We start from the raw sequence: 21,053 nt of genomic DNA on the forward strand, positions 1-21,053 counted from the left end.
GGACTACCAGCAGATTCTGGGGTTGCCTCAAGCAAGCAAGTTTAGTTTGCTAACATATGTTAAGAAAACACAACATCCCAAGTGATCGGCTCTCATAGACAGTAAATAAAAGATCAACCATGACAGCTCTAGACTTCTAAAAGTTTGAACATCTAACTCCAATTATTTACTCCTGATATTTAAATAAGGTCTTGAATATATAACTAATTGGTTTTAAAGGCACATACCTACAAGAGAACATTTCAGCTATACAATGTAAGGGTCCCACAGTGTTCTATTATTTGATGGATATGAGGTAGGAGACAAGTTACCTCTAGCAGCAGCTGTGCAAACACACAATGAGTACCTCCAGAGATGGAGGGCATGTCAGGATCCATGTCCACTGCTCACAGAGCACTGCATTTCCACATGGCAGCACAGGGGGAAACTCTGCTGTGCCACAAGGACACTCAGCAGCACCACAGAGGCACAATGTGCTTGCTGTGCCAAAACCATGAATACCTTTCCCTGCGATGTTTCCACTCAGGTAGTGAGTGACTTGTTTGTGTCAGAGTGTGCTGCACTGCACATGCCACAAGAACAACATGTCTACTTCACCCCACAGTCATCTCTCTGGACTAAAACCAAAACCAAGCCAATGAAATAAAGAAAAACCCCTAACAATTATATTTTTTGCAGCCTTACAAGATGGCTAGGCTAAATTCTACTCTATTTAAGCAACGTGCTCTAACATTTGTGACAGTTACTCCAGCATGACTGAGAGCAGAAATCAGGTTATTATTGTAGCCTTTGACAGAAAACATTGTTAAAGCAATGTTGTCTTCATAGCCTTTCATGAAATCTGTAAACACGTTTAACATTTCTTTGAATGGAAAATACAGCTTGTCAATCTATATTGACTCAGTGAAAAGAAAAGCCCAATATATAAAGCTTAGATCCTTCAGGCATTTATTTTCTCTAATGATTAACTTTACAATATAATTTCATCCTTTCACAAATCAATCACATTAATCATAAGAACTCAAAATGAATATTTACACTGCATTTGTCTTCTGGTTTAATTCTTCTGGACATTGTTTAACTGAGTAGAATTCAGTATGGGGGAAAAACATAGCACAGGTACTGCTGCTAAATTCAGATCACAAATTTACTAATCAGAACTAGTTACCAAGTCTTTAATTCAAGTCCTTCAGGGACCAAAGTCCATTGCACTGAATAAGAACTGCAACAAACAACAAAAACCAAACATATCAAAAGGAACCCAATTAAAACCAACAGACTCACATTCAGAGTTCAGAGGGCTCACAGCCTGTTCAAGGCACTCACACACCTGGGGAGGACTGTCCACATGCAGTAGTTCTGTTCCCAGAGTGGCTGGACTGTTCCTCCAACACTGAGTCAGATCTTCAAAGGAGCATCAAGTCATGTCAGTCCTCATGTAAAGAACTTGATACTGCCAGCATTCCCTTACTTCAGCAAATAACAGGAATCTATATCTTTCAAATAGATAGCGAGATAAGACATGCCTTTTTAATCCCCACTGTAGGAAGACTTTAATCAATAAAACCTCCAGTTTGATCTACAGCCAGCCAGCCCATACATCAGGGTACACATTGCCTGCAAAAAAGCCATGATAAGCCTCTGTTTGAGGGTCAGTCTTATTGTTTAACTTACCAAAATTTTCAGACTGCTTTCATTATGTATTTAATACCCTGTAACAACCTGTGCTCAAGGCTCAACGGAAACTTTCCAAATATTTCTCAACAAAACATAATAAGGGTGAGGTGTTCGTTGTGTCATTTAATGAAGCGCTTAAAAAAAAATATGCTTCAAAAATCTCCTTCTTTACAAATAAGCAATTATAAGCTAATGCCAGAACCATGGTGAAGAAGCATACAGCAGAAAAACTATTCCTGGAGTTTCAGAATCCTGTCTGAGTTTGCAAAAATGTTGGTGACTTTCAGGATTTTAAAACTTTTGCCATCAAAAAGATACTTTATGCGCTATGTATCCAAGACAGTGGTCCCAGAGAGCTTGCACATTTTAATTGTTCATAGTTTCATTAAACCCATTTTCTTAAATTTGTCTTCTATGCAGGTCTCCGCCTGCCTTGCAAAACAAACAGCATTTGAAGATAATGTTTTCAATAGTTAAGGCAATAGTAGTTCAAAACTATTTATTGAAATTCAGCATGGAACTAGAGGAAGGCAGACTCAGAACAGTCAGCCAAAATGGCAAAAAAACTCCCAAGAATTTATGACGGTTTGTAAACAGTAGACAATAATAGATGCAGATTTTCTGGCTTTAATTATATTGGATGCTAACAGACTGAATATATAGAGATAATTTATATTGTAAATAGCACTTGAGATTAGAGAAATTTAATTTAATTTGGAAAAAACAGTAGTAAAGAATTCTCACTTGATTTATTGTGTGCAGGGGTTTCCTCCTTCCCTCCACAGCCACATGAACAAAGGAATGGCCATCTGCACATGGACAGGCCTTACCTGGAAAAGGTCCCTGGGACACTAAAGTAAATTCAGAACCTTTAACCCTCGAGCTTTGTCATTCCAGCTAAAAGGAACCATTCTAATATCTATCACTAGAATTAAAGTTTACATCCTCTTTTTTAAGGTTTCCATCTACTGGAGAAGAGTGTGGTTACTAATACTTTTATCTGAACAAGGGCAATATTCAGGCTTTGCTGATGATGCGTCCTAGACGATGGCAGTGGGAAACATCTCTAGCTGCATTCTTCTGAAATTTGCCCAGTGCTTAGGTATTTAGCTATTAAAATGCAGCAATTTCCAGGAGCGACCAAAGTAACCTATATCACACAGCAACATTATAGATGATGTTAGGACAGGAAGTGAAGAATAGCTCTTCCAATTAATGCCAGATAGGGAAATTCATTACATAAGATGTAATTACTTAGGCTGGAATTTGTCCAGAAGCTGGAGTTCAGCCAGAACACTAGTTTAACATTAAAATGTTAAATAAAATAAAAAATATTAACAAAAAAGGAACAAACCTTAATAGTATTCAAACCATTGAAAAAGTCTTACTTTTTATTTATATTAACTTGTTATCCAGCCAATACAGAGCATCTGTGATACTCAAAATGGGTTTTCTCTAGGACTCCAAGGTAGAAAAAAGTAGGGGGGGAAAGAAAATTATTAACTCTTTCCTGAGGTGCATTTATTCACTGTAATCTCCTAGTTAAACATGTGACACTTGTGATTTTTATTATAGATTTGGAAAAATTATCTTTAACAAAATTTCAGGTGACTTTATAAATTATTAAATGAACTGAGAATGAAGTAGAAAGCTGATAATTTAAACGTGCACAAATGTGCATAAACGTGCACCACTTTGAATGATCTACTTGTACATTGCATTCAAATGGAACTACCATCACAAGTCGTGAAAATCATCACCATCACTTCCAGAATTTCCCAAGGATTTTCTCAGTTCTCCTTAGGAAGACTCCCATTAAAATCCTCATGAATATCTGCACTCCCAAGTACACTAAAAAATAAATCTAGTTAGTTAATCTGAGAGCAGCAGAGCTAATGAAGACTGTTTCCCAAATCCCCACTCAATATATCCAGGTCTTCCTCTACGCTACTTCCACCCTCCCTCCTCTCCTTCATTCTTGTTCAAAATGAGGACACAGCACAGCACCTCCCTCCTGGATTTCCTAATTACTGAACAGGGAAGAGGCAGCACAAGAGCTATATTTCTGCGTCTTGGTCAGCCAGCACACGTCTGCTCCCTGAAAGAAATTAACATGAAATCACCACACACTCTTCCTTGCAGCAGGAGGAAGATTTAATCTGCATCACCTTTTCCTCTTGCTGGTAGCCAGTTTCCACAAAATTGGTAGAACTCCCACAGTAAACTTTGGAGGAAATTAATTAAAAGACTCCAAAGTTATTTGGAGCAGGCCGCCAGACAAACAGCATGACAGCATAACTTGTGTTTCCTTAAGAAAGCAAGCTAAAAAAGGAAACTATTAATAATTATTATTTCTGTATACCATGAGGCCCAAGTTCTTGACTAAGACCTATAAACACTACTATGATACTTATAATAAACAGAAAATGTGCCTAACAGAAGGAACAACAGTAGATGAAATGATAACACAGCTTGCATTAATTAACAACAGAGCTCACTATTCACAGAGGAAGTTGCCATAAGTATACAGACCTGGAGCCAAATTTTTGCTAGAGTTGAGCTCCCATTTGCTGAGGATGCTAAGACAAGACAGACATTTTCAGAAATACCAAAACGTCAGCAATCTCTATTTAGGTATCAGCAGAAATACTGCGAGCTTAAAAAACCAAAAAAACCAAAAAAAATAAAGAGAGAGAGAGAGAATAGTCTCCTACTGGGAGTGAGGATGTCCCAGCAGGAGCTCTGGAGCTCTGCGTCTTTCAACTTTCAGGGTGGGGAGCAATGCCCTCAGATTGCCTCTTCCAAGCCTGACTGTCTGAAAAGCAAATAATAGTTCTGGTAATAAACCCAACATTACTGAATAATTTATTCAGAGTAGAAACAAACAAATAAACAAACAAATGTTGGGACTTCATACTAGCATGGGAAAGTTATGATGGAGTGAGCATAACTGGACAGAGTTCTACAAAACAGGCTTTGCACCCACTGATCTTGGCTTCAAGAAGGGCTGAAAATATGCATCGCAACATGAAAAGCTGGGAGACACCAAGCTAGATAGTGGTCCTGGCATGGATCACAGTTAAGTCCTTTGCTAGGGACCCATCGTACAATGAATTATTTCTTTGGGTGTGGAAGTGTTTTCCAAAAGCACCGGGCATTCTGCCATTAGGTAAATATACATCCAGTTATATTGAAGGAAGGCAGTCCTTTCTTCCCCAAAAGATCCACATTTTTCCACTAAATCTCCATGTCTCATCTCTCCCATCCTTGCTGCCTTCATTTTACTGTCCCTCTCAAAACAGCAAATTTCAAAGCACTGAAATCCTGCCTCTGTCAGAGCCCTCCTGTGCCAGACTGACTGAAATACTCCTGGTTGGAACATCACAAGGATATAAACCCTAAAAAATGCCCTGCTCCTTAAGTTAGATTTGCTTTAGGTAATTTAGTCTTTTACAGGAAAGCACTCATCTCTGAAATTTGATGCAGAAGTTCAGTGGTAATTGATGCAAGTTACAGTAGCCCCAAACTGCTCTAGGTCTGGAGACACAGAGATCTCAGTAAGAGGGAATAAAGTTGCTACTAGCAACAATAACAACTTTTTGGTCTATTTCTCTCTTTATTCTCCTCTGCCACATCTTCACCATGTGTAAATGGAGCCACAATCATATGAATTGACAATTATTAGGAAGAGATCAACAGTCAAAGTCACAAATACCAGCCTTGTATTATATCCAAATAAAAAAGGCTGTAACAAAGTCAAAAGTAAAGGATGTGTGATGCAAACAGAGCCTTGGAGATGACTTGGCAAAACCATCTCTATTAGTTTAATCAAAAAGGGAAGATTAAACACTACCTGTGGCAAGACAGATCGTTAAAGCCAAACGATGATCCCTCAAGCAAAGGAGAGCTGTAAAGCTGAAGGCTATAAAGATGAAGCCTTGCCAACCACCTTAATGATAACCTTGTCCAATAATAGATTTGATTTCTTTTTCACAACTTTTGACAATCAAGAGAGAATTAGGTTTAAAACAGAGGTGTTAGGTCATCACTTTTCTACCACCACTTGTGCCTTAACAGTCCACATAGGCCAGAAGTAGTGCAGTACCATCAAATGTTTTATAATGAAAATCTATTTTATTGCAGGCTAAAGTAAATGGAGGGTTTCATTGCACAATTTAAAGAGAATATAGCTTAGCAGTTCAAAGGAGAGAGGGAAGAAAAAGACTGGGGAGAGAACCCCATGCACACAGACAGCACAAGAGATGACTTGGTTTCTCTGAGGAGACTCAGAAGAGTCACAAAGAAGAAACTGAGAAAGGACAAAAACACTGAATGCTTCTTGTCAGGATAAGAAGAAAACAGAGCAGCACAAGTTTAATTTTGAACCCTGCAATGACATTCTACCAGAGGTGACCAAAACCCAATGCTTCTTCATGTTTTTATAAATGTTTTGAAGAATGATGAGTCTCATCAGACTGACCACAGCAGTGGCAAAGTACGTCTGTTTTGTCTGAGAGAGTCTATCCCAAATTTCATAGTGGCATACAGAGCAAACATGGAAACATTGCACCATATATTTAAATGAGATTTCCTTTTAATGAGACTATTAATCACTTTAAAGCATAGTCATCCTTAGTTAGGACATGCTATGACTGACACAGAACACATAGAACTTTAAAAAATAAAAGGGCTTTATAGAACACTTCCAACTGAGTTTATGGTTTAAGCCACTCCTATCTAAAGTAATATCTTGACTGGATGAAATCACTTGTGTGACAAGCAATAAAAAATTTAGCTTTACGTAAAATACCTCATTTCCAGAAAGGGCAGAGCCCCTTCTTATCAGGCTAGGTTGTGAAGGCTTGAGGGCTGGCATAAGAGAGGGAGGGAACATGGAAATTTGGGTCAGCAAGAGCTCCTGGCCATGCAGCACTAGGGTTTGCCACAGAACTCTCTGCTGCACATTAAAGATGTCATCAGTCTCTGAACTAGCAACTGTCTGTCCTGTCTGGCCTCTGAGCTTTTGCTTTCCTACCCTGAAGTGATTTCAACGGGGCACAGCTATGTGAGAGATCCTATCCTTTAGATGAGCTGGAAACATATGGCACTGACCACATGTGGTCATTAGAAAGTCCCGTGCCAAGTTTTGCAAGGCTAACAATATTAGCCCCAGTATCCTGGCCAAATTCCAATATAGGTAATTATATTCTGGATAATGACATACAGGTTAGTTTTATAAGGTTTAATATACATTGTGGAAAGTGGCTTGCACCTAAGGGCTCTGAGTTAAACTCATTGCATAGTCAGCTGGGATAAAATTAGAGAAGAAACTACCCAAGCATGTCAAATGTTTAAGCTTTAAAACCCTGTGTAGACTGAAACAAAAGAGGAAGGGATCCAGGGGTGCTTTAGCATAATCAAGCTGGCTCATGCCGCTGAAGACACAGCTGGGATCCAGAGCTCACTGCTGAGAGGAAATTTGTAAGAGTATCCCCACCCCACCTTCAGCAGTGGGCGTGCATGCATGTTAAATTACCAGGTTAAGAAAGAAGATGAGCTGTAGGATGCAAAATGTTGTTTGCTGGGTTTTTTTCTTGATTCCCCCCAAGCAATATAGAACCAAATCAGAGTCTTATACAAAAGCCCCCCTGCTGAAATACTCATGCCTGTTGCACGGCAGCCCTGTGACCCCTGCTCAAAATGCCAGTAGTGTGCTACTCTCCTACTATTTTGTGTTTGTCTCATCTTGCCCTGCTTGGAGACACCAACACCAGCACAAGACCCAGCTGTAACCACACCAGGCAGGTCTTCCACTAGGCTCTGCTGATGACAAAGCTCTAAGGCTGATGCCCAGCCCCAGGATAATCTGTGTGGCAGGACATGTCCCTCCAGCATGCTATTAAAATCAAAAAGGATATTGGGAGTGTGCCTCCCACCCCTCAACTGGCTCAGGAGGCACTCATCTGCGAGGGCTTCTTGGCTGCAGTCAAATTTTTTGACATGACCTACACTTTTGGATGACACAGAGCCTTGAGATGAAACACAAGCAGACATGCCAGACCTAAGGGCTGAGAGCACAGTGGGTAACATTTTTTGGCTCTTTTGATCCCCTAAAGCTTTCTGCAGTCAGTGAAATATACCATTTTATTCACTGCACAAGCATGGAAACCATCTTACACTCTGTGTATTTTATACCATGCAGAACAGAAGAAAACTAGTTTCTAACTCAAAATCACAGCTAAACAAAAGCTAAGGAAGATGTTCTTTTCTGTGAGAGTGATGAGAACCTGGCATAGGGTGCCCAGAGAAGCTGTGGATGCCACATCCCTGGAACTGTTCAAGGCCAGGTAGGATGGGGCTCTGAGCAACCTGACTTAGGGAAAGGTGTCCCTGTCCACAGCAGGGGCTTGGAACTGTATGAACTTTAAGGTCCTTTCCAACTGAAAGCATTTTATGATTGTATGATTCTTTAAAACCAACTCCAGATTTGAAGCTTCACCTTTGACTAGCAGGACATCCAAAGCAATGGCACTGCAGCACAAGCAGCGATCTTTTAGTTTTGAAATAAAGTTCAAGTTAAGCTGTGATTTGTTTTTCCCAATATTATGAGCAGGTGTGGTCTTGTTTTGGTGTTATCATCCGGATTCCAAACTTTAATCCATGTGTTTCATGTGCTGGTGCAAGCATCCTGTATTTGTCGGCACAGCATCTCATTTCAAGGTGCTCTGCACCTTTTCTGGGTTTGAATTCCAAGCTGTCAAACACAGGAGACACAGCCTCTCACCCCCACTCTGAGCATGCAGAGAACACTGTTTCATCTCCTCAATTCCTTTCTCCATTAAAACACATTCAAACATAATTAGTGTAACATTAAAAATGGAGGAAATTTTGTAATTGCCAGTTGTTCTGTAGCCATGGTTACATCAGAGATTTATACCAAGCAACGCTGGCCTGAGCACGCACAGGCAGTTAGCAGAACAGCAGTAGGATAATGTTTGTGTGCATGTGCAGGTGTGCCGAGATGCCTGTTTGCCAAAAAAAAAAAAGAAAAAAAAAAAAGAGGGGGGAGGGATGGGGAGGGCAGAGAAGAGAGAGGCCAAGGGAGAGAAAGGAGGGAGGGTGGGGAGGAGAGAGATGGAGAATATTCGGTGACATTTAAGGTGCTAATATCTGGAAGTCAACCTTTAATTTGACAGCTTTTAGTGCTAGTTAATTTCACTCATCCAGACGAGGTGTAGGAAATTTGCAGCACCTTTAAATTATCACGTTTTTCCACACTGCCTGAGGCCTATGTGGAATACCTGAGCCATACTTTCTGCCCCCCTCCCGGCTCCCCCTCCATCCCCCTCTCTCCTCCCTCTTCCCCACCATTTTCAGGTCAGTTGAAGTAAAACTTTCATTCCCTTTCTCAGACAATTAATCTTTAGCTAATTGAAGCAGGAATGCTGCAGGATGGGTTTCACTGGGGCCTGTAAATCTCATTTAGCAAAGTGAATTCCAGGCACATGCTGCACCTAATGATGTGACAGGTGGGCTGCACCACAAGACAGCAGCCGCCGAAAAGTTGATTCTCATTAGGCCCGCGGAGTCCTGCAGTCAGTTTTCTGATGGCTGAAGAACACTAATCACATCTGTTTGCTGCTGGGTGGGGTGGGCAGGGGGGAGAGGCAGCAATGAGAGGCAGGGGGGCCTTTCCTCTCTTTCATGAGTTAATATCCTTGACTCCTGCCCAAAAAAGCAGCAGGCCTGCCTCCCACCATGCGCTCAGCCTCCATTCTGCTGACTCCTACAGGGTGCACCCTTTTTCTAATTAACTGGAATGGCTATGGAAAGCAAAGGAGGCCTTGTGTTGGGTGAACCAATTATTTTGAAGGGTATTAAGTCATCAGATTTACTTTTATCTTGATTGCATTGTGGAAATCGTGCATAATTAATGGTGGGAGCTTATTAGGAAAATGATTAGGCAAATTACACAGGTGTCGGATGCATTTTTTATGATAAATTTGCTAGAACAATCCTGCAATTCCATCTGTTCAGCTCATATCAGAATGTCACTCTGGAAGAAATTAATGGTGCAGAGTCGCACAAAGTTACTGGAGGCCTTGGATGCAGATTTATGCTTTAAAAAAAGACACAGTTAAAATTACCCAGCAATTTCCTAATAAATACTTGATGTTATAGTTCAATAAATTACTTATTTAATCTTAAAAGAAAATGATAGTCAGCTGGAAACTAAAAAGGGGAGAAAGCATAAACCTCATTTTGTCAGGTTGATGTGTATGTAAATAAAAAATAATCGTAAGACATAATAATTCTTTGCTGTGGGATGCTGACTAGAAACAAGCTGTCATTGTCCAAGTACTTCTGCTAGCTATTTTATCCACAGGTACTAAAGCTTGTCTTACAAATCCTGTGCTGCTTCTAAAGTGGAGGAGAGAGTTCCCTTTTCTGTAATTTCAGCAGTGTTTAGCAGTAGATTCAGGAGGTCACATCCTGGGAGTTAATGCACCAAATGCTGTGCTCATGTCCATCCTTCTTCCACCCTGCATTCCCTACCAACATCAGGCGATGAAAACCATGAAACCAAAAATACATTGTTGTTCAGAGTGAGTCAGTAAATCATTGCATGGGGGCTTTTTGTGTGAGTGTGGGTGGGAAAGAGTGTCTATTCCATGTGGGCTATTGGAACAATACAGAATAATGCTTTTAAACACAACAGGTGACCTTAATCCAAATATTAGAGAAAATTTAAGATAAATTTGAAGAAGTTAAGGTGACGATCCTCCTACATTTTAAGGGATGTCTTGTATCTGATGGCTAATGGCCCATAACCCTTATCCAATATGGAGTTGCTAAGCATTTGATCAGATAAAAAGCATGTTTTCAAGCAATCATTATTCAAAGGATCAGACACAGTGATACTAATGTATGATTTTGTACCATGAATAAAACATTTCAGATGATATCCCTCAAAAAATCTATATTGGAATTTATATAGGTGAGCAAGGAAGGGTCAAACGAATTTCACAGAAAGGCATAGAGACCCTTCCGCATTAAATTAAATGGGTTAATATAAACCATAGCAAGACCAAGAGTTGTGAGTTCAGAATATATGGCCCTATATGTAAGCATGACATGGAAGTTACTTCCCAGTTCTCTCAGGTCTGTCCCTATCCTGTTAAAGAAAGTAGTACTATTTCTTCCTAGAAGAGCTTAACTAGTCAATATTATTGGCAAGATAGAACATAATAGCAGGAATCAAGCAACCAGATGACCTTTTTAATTGCTGTAGTTAACGTGAGAACACAGACAGAACACTGTTGTCTGGCCAACCACTCACCTGTTGACTCTCTGAAGTTCAATGTCTCACCAGTTCTCCTTCAGGTGCCACAATATCTCCCGGTGCTTTCACAGGCTGTGTTCAGACAGGGCACATGGCTTTGCCTCACACTTCCAGCCCAGCAGCGTGGATGAGCTCTAGGAAACTGTAACAGGAAAACCACTTTAAAGACATTAGAGACATCCTCTGCAAGCTAATCCCCCCGGGTCAGCACTCCGCGATGCCTCCTGGCAGCCTGGAGGCATCACTGCAAGTGGAGACCTTGCAAAGCTGAGATTTCCAGTGAGTGCCTCTGAGCCACGAGGCAAGGACAGACAGCCCTGTGTCCAGCAGCACTGAGATCAGGCAGAAGGCAAAACATGACTCATGGAAATTCTCAGAGACAAGCAAAAGTTACTGGCAATGTAAACCAGAAACAAAATCTAGCTCTCACTGATCTCAGTCCCAGTCTCATACACTAGCCACAATGCCCCTTTGATTTTGAGTACTGGCATCATATTTCTAGTGTACAGTATATCCCTCTAACACTATAACCAATATTTGTTTTTAAATTAAACATTACCTTTCTTTTCCAGAGCATGACTCAGTTTTCTTTAAGCCCTACCAAAATATCTAATTCCTAATCCTTAGTATAGACAACCAGCTCAAAACAAACAGGCCCTTTCGTAGCATTCACAGTATTACATTTTTAGCATATGATAAGCTTGCCACTAACACCTAGACTTTTCTGAAATGTAGGTGGTAAAAAACATAAAGCTGTTTGCTTATCCAATTTTCTGAGTACATCTGCGACATAATAATTTCAACTGCAGAACATTCAAGACTTTGCACCGATTTTGCCCAGATCAGGTTTTTGTTAGACAACAGAGTGATTCACACAAGCTTTGGAAATTATTTTAAGTGGTTTCTTTCTTTTTTCTTGGCAAGTGGAGAAAAGCAGCACTTCCCATCAAACATAAATGGAAGGGCCCAAACGCAGATCATATAACTAAACACTGCAGAAATAGAGAACATTTTGTATAAACATCTATTCTTTTTCCAGGTTTTCATGTCTTGACCACTACCACAGAAAGAAGAAGCTGATTGAAGCCTTTCACCAAAACAATTTGGTGTTTTGTTGCAGAGGGGTGAGCTTGGATTGATGAGGAATGCCATGGGGATGCTCCTTTACAGATGGTGAGCAGTGCTTCCCTCAGATGGGGAGGACGCAAAGCCTTCATTAAAACATCAGCTTCCCCCAGCAGCTCATACTGCCTGACACGCCTAACCTGTGTGCATATGTCAACACAGAGCCTTGCTAATGTTGCTGAGGCTGTAAATAAGGGTTCAGACTATACTCTGAAGGAGATTAATGAGTAGAGTGCTTCCTTCTCTGCTGGAGGCTGAAGTAGGTTCCCTATTAAGATGCAGTATCTGTCACTGTCAATAGAGACGTGCTGTGTGGGTGTGAGGGGAGGTTAAGAGATGTCTCTGAATCTGGTAATTCCATGCTTTTAAGGGTCTAGCACAGGGGACTGACACACTTGAGCAACATCAACTTCCTGAAACACGTTTTCCATTAACAGTATAAGTCCGGTAATGTCTGTGTCCAAAGAGGGACAAATGCAGAGGAACTGGAGATACTCTTTCGAAGAAAGTAGAGAGCTTTCTTCTTAAATTTAGAAAAGGAGAAGTAAATAAACTACTATCCTGTTCACAGTCCATGCAAATCTCAGGGAAGGGCATAGTTGTTCTCTTCATACATGTGGAGAACTGAGTTCTTATGACTTTCAACAGCTGACATTTGTTCTTCTAGAGCTATAGTATCCTAAATCTCACACTAACCCTACTTACTGATGTCAGTTAACAGCCCAGAATAGGGAATTATCCTGATGTAGAAGGAATACTACTTTATCTGAATCAATATTCAAAACTGAATTGTGTTTTTGCACATTATTGTGCAAAAACAATAAAAATAGATTATTTTAAAAATCTGATTATGCTTGGATTACCAGCGGGTGCACCAGCTTTGAAGGACACCAGAGGTAATTTTTTTACTGCAATGAATGATGTCCATTAAAATGAGAGTTAAAGAGAGTAAATATTATGTTTATATGAGGGTGATCTCTAAAGTACTGAAAAAGCCACGGGAAGTACTGCAGGAAATGGAAGTTATTGGGGCAGGAAAGTAGAGCTGGATTTCAATAGGATGTTTCTGTGGAAAGAGGAGATGAGTCCCAGGCAATTCACCGAGGATGAGGCTGCTGTAGAAGCAGTGCAACACAGTGTTGCTGACATGAGATTGAAAAACTGCTTCATATCAGAATAAGCCTTTTTGGGGAGAAGGGAGATGGAGAGACAGAAATAAAACTCCTGTTCAAATCTCCAGATAGAAGATACCAGAATGTATATCTATAAACCATGTCCTACAGAAGCAGATGTGATTGGTAAGATACACACAAATAATCTCTTTTAAGGAAAAAAGGTATCTCTTTGATGATCTGATATGACTAAAAAATTCAATAACCTCAACACTCATTGACCCATGTGAAAAACAGGGTCAGATGCTATCAATTGTTCTGTTTGTAGAAAAAAAAAAAAGAAAAATTCTCCAAAACTGTCTTCTATACAGTCATTTGTTTTGTTTTTTTAAGAATAACAGACAGCTAAAATAGTGTAACCAGATTTCCAAAACTGTGGGAAGGTGGCATTTTATATGCTTAGGAAAAAAAAGAGCTGAGAGAGGCTCTCACAGGTGCCAAGCACAGAAATCAAAGAAAAATACTCCAAATGCATAAGGCTAAAATTAACATAATACCAGGTGAAAAACACAGCTGAAAGAGTGAAATACAAAGATGCAAGTTTGTTGGAAGGAAAGGAAAAATTTTTATAGTATTAAAACCATTTCTAAGCCCAAAGTTCATAGTCAGATTACTTTGAATAGCAACATGGTGACAGAATACAAACTGAATGACACAACCCATTAATTTTACTTCAAAATAAATGTATATTTTTCACTTAATGAAAGAACTGGGAAGAAAGGACAACAAAAGAATCCTTTCTCATTTTTATCTTGAAGTTACTATCATAAATTTTCCTTCTTAAAACAGGATCAGGTATTTCAATTAATCAAAACAGGGAAAATAAAAATTTGTAATGAATGACAGGAAAACAATGAGACCACTGTGGACATGACCAGATTCTTGCAAAGTCATAACAAGCATTCTTGCTCTTTGAAGGCAAACTTCTACAGCAAAGTATTTCTACCCAAAACCATAGTTTTAAGAATCTGTATCAAGCCAGTTGCACATCTGTTCAGAGTTTTAACACAAGCATTGCCACAGTAGAACAAGGCATTTCAACTGGTCTTTTCCAAATGGGTCCTTGATGATCAATTTTGAAAGTTTCAAAGGTTGGCAATAATCCTTTACCTTGCATTGCCTGTCCTGTATTGATCAGGGAATAAAGAGTTGCTGCTATTCATAACTAGTAATGAAAAAAGTCTTCTGAAAGGCTAGGCAGGTTCTTAAAATTCTTATAAATATTTATTGATGAGGAAAAGCAGGGAAAGAAAGAGGTATGAGGGATCTGCCACACAACAGGAAGTATATAAAACTCTTCTTGGCCGCACTGGTTTTTTTTACCTCTACCAATTGCCATCAGGACAAGTAAACTAAGGCAGTCTGAACAAACTGAAATAACAATTTTTTCCTGCAACCTTAGCATTACCTTCATGATTATTCTTCAGCACACACACAGACACACACGCAGTGCAACAATTTATTTTAATGTAATGCTGCCCCCTTGTGCTTTTGTATACAAGGAAGTTTTTATCAATAACCAAGGTTTGTAGCAACTAAAGAAAAGCAAGAAATCAGCCTTTTCCTCAGCTCTGAGCTTTCTTACAGATTTTTTCACTTGAGCAGTAATCTGATCTTATGCAACACTCAGCAGTCTGAGAGTCTAAGGAAATGTGAAACATGTATTATCATAAAAATCAAAGACAGGGTTAAAAGGAACACACCTTGTGTAAGTCAAAGATGAGAAAGGACGACAAAGGTCAAATCAAACAAAGTTACAACAGGCTACTGAAAATGAAGGCAAAACAAATGATTCAGTTTCATACAGTAAGTTGTACTTTGTCGACACAAAGAAATAGGTTTTACAGGGGACGGCACAGAAAAATGAGAGGAAAAAATGAGAAAGACAGCTCAGGAATCAATCTACTACACTGTAGGAATCTAGCACCAGTCAGCCTTTGCTTACCAACTTTCAGAACTCTCTGACATACAGACTTGTCAAGTGTCCCATGTTAGAGGCATCATGAACTTCTGAGAAGCCAATAAAAGTATCTCTTTAGGAACATTTGGCTTAGAATCAATTATTTGTCAACTGCCCAGTTAGATCCTCTAACCAGGAACTGTCTGTAAATTTGTCTTTCTTGGAGATGTCCCCCACATCACAGCTTGAGTGATGAGGACTTGGAGCCATTCCATGTGGCACAGTTTATGGCTGAAGACAAGGATCTTTGCTCCAGAGCTTTTCATGTATACTGACATCTCAAAAATGTGTAAGAGAAATCAAAGCATATAGGCATGACACAAAGCTATGGATGCATAACATCAGTACTGACAGCCATTCCTCGTGAAATTTAAACAGGTCCTACATCCTGAAGAAATGAATTTATTTGATGACTACTTCCTGAAATTCCATATGAAGGATAACAAAGCTTATGTGTGTTCATTAAGGGTTTTTTTAGGCAGAGATTTTCCTTAAAAACATATTTGTTCTCAAGCTTTATGAAAGCTTAATGATAATCAATAGGTCCCAACAATCATGGAATAAATGCCTATGCATACACATCCATATACTTATTCTCTGTTGTTGTTGCATTCAGACTACTGGATACATGCACGATCTCCACTGACCATTTTCCTTCCAAATTTCACAGATGAAAAATTTATTCTTAAAGAAAACAAAAAAAAAGCTTTTTTGGGTGTAGGAAAATGTGGCAATTTCAGGGAACTTTTAGTAAAAAATTATTGAAATCAAGTTGAGAGTATTTTGTTCTGGTAACTACTAAATGAAAGACATTCCCATTTTCATCTAGATTTAGACTGACTTACAAATGTACAGCCTTTGTATTTTAAATATTTCTGTGCTTTGACAAAGTTAATGGAAGTCAAGAAGCTAAACAAAACCTTTTGTCTCAATCCGAATGACACATTTAATTTGAACTGAAATAATTCGTTTTAGCTTTTTTGAATGTTAAAGGAAAATTGATCATTTTTAATTTAAGTTGACCCAAGATAATTTTTTATTGTGTATCTGGGCTTGGTCATTGACCTGACTAAACCTAACATAGTTATTCAAGGAGATCTGCTATAAATAAGATTTATCTTCATAATTTCTATTCTTTACCTTGTTTCATTACATCTTATCTTTCTTATTAATTTTTTATATGGAAACTCAGCAGATACTTTTGGCAAAACTAAGAGTTTATGGTGTATTAATAGAATGCGTGAAACGGTATGCAAAGTGCCATCCTCTGTTTTTCTCCTCTCTCTCATGAATGTAGATCTGAAAGGTAGGCAATTTAAGGATGTTGGCACTGTCTGAAGCAATGTTACTAATTTTTAAACTCTGTATTCTCACTTCTCAACATATACATCTTACATCAATTAAACAAACTTGGCCCACGTCACAAGCTGAGTGCCATCCTGTAACACAGAGGTGACAAATAAAAAAGGGCTGTAAAAGAGCTGTTAAAGCTGCTAGGGAGTTGTGTGTTCCCAAAAGTGGTGCTGTGTCACTGCCTGTGCCTCCCTGCAGCTGGGACAGGAACTGGTGCAGTGGCAGGTCCTGGGGCAGGAGGGGCTGTGCTGGGGGAGTCTGACAGCCACTTGTTTTCTGAACTTGGTTTCCTAAGTTGTCTTTGATATTCCATTGCCTGTATTTGGACTTTTGTGAAATTAGGGTCCTCATCAAAACCAAGTAATTTCACAATTAAGTATCAAAGTTAGACACTATGAGTCATCCTGTCCCCCCAAGACTATGAACAATTGACATTAAAAAGCACTGTACTACCTGATCAAATACTTAACCTGCTACTATATAAACTCTAAAAAAAAAAAAAGACCCCAAAGTTGCTTATCTCTTGTGTTATAGTATGCTGTGGGAAAAGCCAGGCAGTCCAAAGCAAAATTTTTAAGTCTTAGACAAAAAGCACTGGCAGCACGAGACACAATTGAGCCAATCAACTCCTAAACAGCTCCTGAATCTGTTTGGGTCACCGTGGATCAAAGCCTGCCTCTCCTGTTAAAAACAAGATTTGTTCCATGTAGAGAGTGGAGACTACCTGACCCTCATTGCAGAGCCTTGTTTTCAGCGAGAGGTCAAACTCAGGACAGAGGCAGTTGTGGGATGACCCAGAGGCACTGCAGGAAAGCTTTTGGTGCTGCCAGAGCTCTGCTCAGACCCAACAGGCTCAGCTGACTGAGCTCCTGAGCCTGACAGCCGCAATGTCTGTGTTAGCTTTGCTGCCAGGAGCCAACAGCGCTGGAGACACATCTGGAAATTGGGTTTTATCTCATCTGAGCCAGGAATCTCCAGTACTACTTTGAGTTATCTGGGATGAAAGTAAAACCTTTCCTAATCACTTGTGTATTTCTATTTCCAGTCTTTCTCTCAAAAAACCCACAAACAAACAGCCAAAAAACAAGAGAAACAGAAGAAATAATATCAGTTCTTTTTCATCTGTGAGGATAAAAATACATTTGGATTAATACTTGTTTTACCTAGGAAATTAATAATAATAATAATAATAATAATAATAATAATATATTCTCTATTCTATTTTTTCGTGAATCCAAGGTAAGTGGTAATTGAAAACATGTGGGATCTATCTTGTGAAAAGGCAATAGAAAAAAAAAATCAAAATACTATTGCTTACAGTGAATCAGAAAGCTTGTGACATGGGTATTGAGACTTAATACTTGAGAAGTAAAAAAAAAAAAAATTGAGCTGGATTTTGAAAAACACAGTTTTTAGTGGCGATATCTGGTGGACTACAGCATAGTCTCCCAAGATATGAGTCTTATTGCATGAGTTTCTTAAAACAATGCAAAGCACTCAAGAGTAGAGTTTAGGGAACACTCTAAATTGGTCCCCCGGGTAAGGACTAGCTGACCTAATTGGTATTTCCCATCTTTAATTTATGTGATCATACAGTTTGCTGTTATCTTTTCATTACATTAACCCGTAGGGTCAAACATTCCTCTGGTGGAGTTCACTGGAACAAGCAGATTTGCACCAGGGCTCAGTTTGGCCCACACCATTTAAATCTGAAATTCAAACAGAGCTTTAATCAGCCTTATAGAGTGATATTGTTCTCAAGCAAGGAGAAGATGCAGTTCCCTTGTATGAAAGGCAGATACTTTTATCAATGCAAACTTTATAAAACATAATACCCATCAAATATTACATGCCAGAACAGCACTAAACTACTTAGAGTGGTAAATAAAACATTAGGTTTGGAAAAGTATTTGGATTCTTCTTCACATTATTGCAATGTTTTATTCATATCCTGCTTATATATTCTCTTCATTCTGTTAATCTAAGTGACCAGCATGTGATGAAACCACTCAGTTCTCCACAGCTGTTCCTCCTTTGAGATTGCACAACACCTCTGTCACCTTCAGGGCAAGAGGAATTCCACCGTGGCAATCACCAGTTTACAAAGGTGAGCCTTTTAATTCATCTGTCCATCTCTTTGCACCAGGCCACATCACTGGTGTCCAGCCAAACACAGCTGAGTTCTGGAGCAACTTCAAAGGATAGTTTCTGCAAAATGGCAATTACCAGTTTTTGGAAAGTAACTGAAGGTGGTTGTCCAAAATAGTTCTCTTAGGAGATTTGCCAATGAGGCAGAAATGTCTTTAATAAGCAGTGACATGGACAATTTTCTCTCTTATTTTATTCTTGTTCTATCAGTTAAGGAATTCAAAGTATCTTGACCTATCATTCTGATTCTGCCTCAAAAATGCCAAGCAGGTGTAAGTAAATGTTGACCCTTTATTTATCTATCAAATTACTTTGGAGTTTTTCTGAAATTATTGCAGGGCACCTCATGGTAGTTGTGACAGACACTAAGTTAAATTTGCATCACGAAAAACTAGGTATTGAATGAGTTGCTAAAAAATATTCCATCTAAACTGATGTGTGATGGATAGACAGACAAACAGTTTCATATGCAATCAATCAACAATCCAATTCTCTCTAAGAAAGCAAAAACCTGCTGAACCAGAACAACTCAAATTCTGAGATGCAACTGTGCCTCACAGAAGCTGCTGCTGGTGCCTTTTGTGTTGGGCCTTGGGACAAAAACCCAAAGACATATTAAATGCTTAGGAAGGAGGACAGAGGAACATCACAGAAGATGTAGATTTTGTCTACGCTACAGGAAACTTCTGGTTTCTCAGCTGCACCCATGTCTGGCCACAGCCAAGTTCCCTGCAGGATCCCTGACACCTTGTGCCTAAGGACATGGTAGGGCTGGAGCAGGAAATGTTCTTTTTTTGCCCATGTATGTCTTCAAAAGGAGGCACTCAAAAACTGAAATTCTGGTCATGATCAGTTAAGAAAAATTGTCTTTAGCCCTATTTGTGCACTTTAAATACATTCACCTCCATGAGGACAGACAGCAGGACCCATCAATAGAATCCACAGGAAACAACACAAGAAGGGAAGTTAGAGCTTTATACAAATGGTGCTGCAAAATGTGCTTATTATTCTTAGGCATAAGAAGTTACAAGAGATATTGCATTAATTTATCCTAAAAGTTGGTTTCTTTCTGTTTCAAATTTTGTTTTCTTTTTGTCAAGAGCAAATATTAATATTTTTCTTTGAAAATGAAAATAAGTGTGTGAGTTTGTGTTCTTTTCTTGTCATTTTATTTCCATAGCTTGAGAAATATGCTACTTTTAATCTTGTCTTGGGAAAAAGAAAAAAAATAAAAAGAGTGAAGATTCTGATATGAAGAATGAAATTTCAGTGATAATTACTGTGCATCAAATATGTGTATGAAGCCCAGTATGTAAAATTCTTTCATCATTAGGAGAAAAAAAACAGCCACTGAAAAATCTATGAACTGTCAGAAACAGGGTGGGAATTGCAAAGCTATCCTAGCTGCCTTACCAAAGGGTTACTTCATCAAGTAACCTATAAGTTACAGGCACACATCACTGCTGAGGGAAAAGTAATTTGTTGTAATCATTTTTAATTATAGTTATTCTTAATTATCTTTGCTGTATGTTTAAACATTAAAATACAAACAGTACTGCCATAGCACAGATGGCTGCTGCCTGCTATGCAGACTGTCAGGCTTCATTTAAGCACCACTGTCATTTTTCCCTACAATTGCAACCTATAGTAATAATGCACTATGAACGATAATATTCGTGTTTTAAGAAGAATGCTTACCATGGGCTACCTAGACAAAGACATTCAGGAGATAAACCCCATGCTACAAGTTCCACTAAAACACAGACATCTGAAGCCTGAACCCAAAATCTGGTTGTTCTGATGAAATCCTATTCAGAAGAGAAAGACTATTAGATAATGCTGGTTGTAAGCAGCTGGGGTCAGAGTGGTACAGCAGGGCAGGACCCTCTACAAAAGGAACAGAAAGAAATTGCGATATTTGATAATCATTCCCCTTCAACTGCATTTTCTTTTGTCTTTGAAGATGTTGCACATAAAAACTAGGTGGGAGTTTTGTTCTGTCTGTGCTTCTGCATGTATCAATGCAGAACTGTTCCTTCTTGTGTTTAGTTGTGGTATTAAGAAGCATTTTCCACAAAATAAGTATTTTTAAAACCAGATATCTATTTAGTGCTAGAGCATCTTTTTGTCACCTGTGAAACCTTGAAACCATCTCACGTGAATCCTTAAACCAAGAACATAAAAAAAAGTTCAAAATCATGAGAGAGAAAAGACTCAGTTCAGAGAGACAAATATTCCTTCAAAATTGAACTCAGAGATACAGAATGAAGGAGAA

At 39.0% G+C, this 21,053-nt stretch overlaps 1 long non-coding RNA gene across 1 annotated transcript in view; it reads right to left on the reverse strand.

Moving 5' to 3' along the window:
* Positions 1-889: 889 nt before the first annotated feature.
* LOC146442702 (uncharacterized) overlaps positions 890-21,053 on the reverse strand; it is a 77,433-nt gene continuing 57,269 nt past the window's right edge. The window contains exons 2-4 of the long non-coding RNA XR_014849402.1: positions 11,018-11,162; positions 1,331-1,496; positions 890-1,222 (exon numbers count right to left, since the gene is read on the reverse strand). This is a non-coding gene — a long non-coding RNA (uncharacterized LOC146442702). The remainder of the gene's footprint in view (positions 1,223-1,330; positions 1,497-11,017; positions 11,163-21,053) is intronic.

The sequence above is a fragment of the Lichenostomus cassidix genome, chromosome 1Ab, assembly GCF_008360975.1.
Source record: "Lichenostomus cassidix isolate B80296 chromosome 1Ab, HeHo_3.0, whole genome shotgun sequence".
NCBI classification, from domain to species: Eukaryota; Metazoa; Chordata; class Aves; order Passeriformes; family Meliphagidae; genus Lichenostomus; species Lichenostomus cassidix.